Source organism: Portunus trituberculatus, chromosome 18 (assembly GCF_017591435.1).
Source record: "Portunus trituberculatus isolate SZX2019 chromosome 18, ASM1759143v1, whole genome shotgun sequence".
NCBI classification, from domain to species: domain Eukaryota; kingdom Metazoa; phylum Arthropoda; class Malacostraca; order Decapoda; family Portunidae; genus Portunus; species Portunus trituberculatus.
Window position 1 is genome coordinate 25,312,729 of NC_059272.1, and position 4,371 is coordinate 25,317,099.

At 41.2% G+C, this 4,371-nt stretch overlaps 1 non-coding gene across 1 annotated transcript; it reads left to right on the forward strand.

Moving 5' to 3' along the window:
- The first annotated feature begins 2,760 nt into the window (after positions 1-2,760).
- On the forward strand, positions 2,761-2,834 carry Trnai-aau. The gene has a single exon. It is a non-coding gene; the product is annotated as a tRNA-Ile (tRNA).
- Positions 2,835-4,371: the final 1,537 nt, after the last annotated feature.

A 4,371-nucleotide genomic window follows, 5' to 3' on the forward strand; every position in this document is an offset into this window, starting at 1 on the left:
TTTATTCTTGATTCTCTCTTTCCTGCCTTATCCTCTTCTTCTCTTATTCCCACTTCCTCTTTATTTTACACTCCTCTTTATCTCTTTTATTTTCCCTCCTTTAACCCCTTTTCTCCCTCCTCCCCCACCTCATGACGTAATCTCATTGTTCAGCCTTCCCCTTAGCCCTTCTTCTTTGCTCCTTCTCTCTCTCTCTCTCTCTCTCTCTCTCTCTCTCTCTCTCTCTCTCTCTCTCTCTCTCTCTCTCTCTCTCTCTCTCTCTCTCTCTCTCTCTCTCTCTCTCTCTCTCTCTCTCTCTCTCTCCTCCCTGTCACCCTGTTGCCATGGGAACCTAATGTGACCGAGCGAAGGGGTCATTGATGTGTGTGTGTGTGTGTGTGTGTGTGTGTGTGTGTGTGTGTGTGTGTGTGTGTGTGTGTGCTTGATCATTAGCTTGATCCTCCTCCTCCTCCTCCTCCTCCTCCTCCTCCTCCTCCTCCTCCTCCTCCTCCTCCTCCTCCTGCTATATTTTGTCATCCACTTTCCTTCCAAACTTGTTGAAAAACATGTCATTATTCTTTTACTAGTCTATTATTAGTATTGCTTTTATTGATATTAATAATAATAATATTATTATTATTATTATTATTTATTATTATTATTATTATTATTATTATTATTATTATCATCATCATCATCATCATTATCATGAATATTATTAGTTGTCATTATTCTTAGTGTTATTTTCTTTTGTTTTGGTTATTGTTGTTTTTGTTGTTGTTCTAATTGTTGTTGCAATACTTTATATTTTGTTTGTTTTTATGATAATTGGAGAATGTTGGTATCATTGTCTTGTCTATCACACACACACACACACACACACACACACACACACACACACACACACACACACACACACACACACACACACACACACACACACACACACACACACGTACAATACAGCACAACACAAGACAGCACCGCAAATCTTTTTAAACAGCTTCCCAACACAGTGAAGTACACCAGACAGCCACACGGTTCTACCACCAACAAACATAACAAGGCATTCACAACACACCACAAAGCAACGAAATACAGTAACAGCAACATAGATCAATATACAAAGAACAGGAGACGAATACACACAGCGAAAGAACACACACAAAAATACAGAACATAAACCAGTAACTGAAAATAAAAACATGATACAACACAGCAACACAACACAACAGAGGAACAAATAATTTACAGAACACGCTAACACAGAGAGAGAGAGAGAGAGAGAGAGAGAGAGAGAGAGAGAGAGAGAGAGAGAGAGAATGGAAAATAAAATAATCACAGTACATGGCCAACGTCACACACACACACAAAAAAAAAACATACAGGTTGTGTTACTAGGTGAAAGAAAACGTGAACCAAAATATTCTACTCAAGCTGAACCCAAATTTCATCACAACTCTACCGAAGCGCGACCAAATTTGAGCCCTCACTTTACGAAATCTCAGCCTAAAGCCAGCTCGATCTCCGCCAACGCAACCAAATTCCATCCTCTGCAACCCAATTATAGCCCAACTCTATCGCAAGACGCAAGACAACTAAATTCTAGCCCTATTTAATCTGAACGCCACCAAATTCTATCCACGAATTCGCCCAGTAGAAACAAATTGTCGGTCAAAAACCCGCCCAACACAAACTCCCTCCCAGTGAACCGTGACTCTGTGCTCTTTCTGTCACATTCTTAGTTTTCGTTGCAATGTTTGGCAAGACACGAATACCTCACCACATTCTTTCTTTTATTTGAGAGGACGAGTTGCACGGAGGTTGGTCTCTCTCTCTCTCTCTCTCTCTCTCTCTCTCTCTCTCTCTCTCTCTCTCTCTCTCTCTCTCTCTCTCTCTCTCTCTCTCTCTCTTTTAAGAAGGAGGAATTTCACGATGGTATTGAAAAGAAAAAAAAACATAATTGGTTCTATTTTTACGTCGGGAGAGATCGATTTATTTTTCATTGGGTTTGATGTTATTAAGCAGTCTGTTTTATTTTACGAAATTTGCAAAAGACTAACTCGTCCTTTAAGTTGCAGCTTTCATAGGACCCAAAGGCTATATACAGTACACAAAGAGAGAGAGAGAGAGAGAGAGAGAGAGAGAGAGAGAGAGAGAGAGAGAGAGAGAATGGCTTAGTTATTGAATATTTTAAAGAAGCAGATAGGTGAATTACATATCTAATGACTAGATGGTGCACACACACACACACACACACACACACACACACACACACACACACACACACACACACACACACACACACACACACAAGATCCTGCTTGCGCAAGTTATATGAAATCTATATTACATGTTTGCCAGATTGTCATAAAGATCTCATATAAAAACAAAAGGAAGGAAAAGATCCAGTAATACTTTTTTCATATCATTTTACTTCCTTTTTTTCCGTAAGTTAATGATTAAGAATGAGAACTGGAGTATAAGTCTCTCTCTCTCTCTCTCTCTCTCTCTCTCTCTCTCTCTCTCTCTCTCTCTCTCTCTCTCTCTCTCTCTCTCTCTCTCTCTCTCTCTCTCTCTCTCTCTCTCTCTCTCTCTCTCTCTCTCTCTCTCTCACCCAATCTCGGTGGAATCGACGAGGGACAAAATGGAATATCCAAGGCTTTTTTTTATTCAGGTTTTAAAGCGAAAGTGGGACTGGAAGGTTGCGTAATGGCTGACCTCACTGTTCCCTTCTCCTCTCTTTGTGTTTGTTATCTAACTCCACCTCACGTTCGTAGCGGCCTGTTAGCTCAGTTGGTTAGAGCGCCGTGCTAATAACGCGGATGTCGAGGGTTCGATCCCCTTACGGGCCAATTCAAGTGCAAATAATTTTATGGCTTTTCCTTAAGGTTTACATAGGCTGAGTATTTTTTTCATCTTCATGAGTACAAGGTATTGATGAGGGAATAATTGCGGCAGGAGTAACATGGACTTCAACAACATATGAAGCGGTCTGAATATGTTATCAACTTGGACTTATGAATAGGGAATGTTCACGTTCACGCCTCCACGTAGTGAACAGCCTTCCGTCAAGGAGGGAGAGTCTCGGTGTTATGATACACAAAGGCCTTATAATTAATATTACTCGTCACTGACATTGTACAAATTTTAAACAATTAAACAGGTTTTATTAAAGAGATTTCGAGTTTACATCAGAAAAGTCATTCCTGCGTTAGAGAACACACTCGTGTTATGTGCAACTTTGGTCTCATAATTACATATAAAAATTTGAAGAAAAAGGTTCATCAGACCTGGAAAATTAATGCCAAGATTACGTAGTGAAGCATGTGAGTGATGCTTCAAAAAGCTCTTTTTTTCAGCATATCGAACTGGATTTTAATGTGTGACGTAATGGAAGTGTTTGAAATGCGTGAGGGATTCTCAAATGGAATTGCATATATTTTCAGTAAATCAGAATCTAAAACCATTAATGCCTCTTCCATTCCTTACTGCAAGAATGTTATAATCATGTGAACACGAATCCAGAATCTCTTTTTGTTCGAATGGAATGAAGCTAACCGGTGTAGCTGACAGACATGGTATGCTTCCTTCACACTTCTCATTACCAACACTGCTCGTCCGAATTGAACGTTATATGCAGAACGACGAACCGAAACGTCTCTTTCTCTCTATATCTTCCACTTGCGGTTCATTTCTTCTTCTAGTATAAATAGGTTGACTTACTTCACACTCTTCTAATGAAATCACACGCCATTTTTTTCAATACCGTTTGGGAAGTGTTCCTTTTCTAGACTGGATCGGTTTAGGGAATGGGGGCAGGGAGGAGCCGAGCCTTCCTCTGTGCAGTCTTTCCTTTGTGCTAGTAATTAAGGAAATCAAGGAGCTGAACGAGTAGCTTGGTGTCTGTTGCCGCGTCTATTATTTTGTAATCCTTTGTGTTCCTGCTCGCCTGATGCTTCTGTTCTCTATATATTCATTTGTATTCTTCCTCCTCCTTCTCCTCTTTCTCCTCCTCCTCCTTGCTCATTCTCCTCCTCCTCCTCCTCCTCCTCCTCCTCCCTCCTCCTCCTCCTCCTCCTCCTCCTCCTCCTCCTCCTCCTCCTCCTCCTCCTCCTCCTCCTCCTCCTCCTCCTCTCCTCCTCCTCCTCCTCCTCCTCCTCCTCCTCCTCCTCCTCCTCCTCCTCCTCCTCCTCCTCCTCCTCCTCCTCCTCCTCCTCCTCCTTAGAAGAAGTTAAAATTATGACAGATTCACGCAACGATTTCAGAAACAAACTCTACTCCTTTCATGAAGCATCTAAATTGTACGACGAGACAAAAGCTGTTGATATTTTGCTACCTTGATTTCCAGAAAGTTCTCAACAATGTTCCCTCATAAGAGACTCATCAATA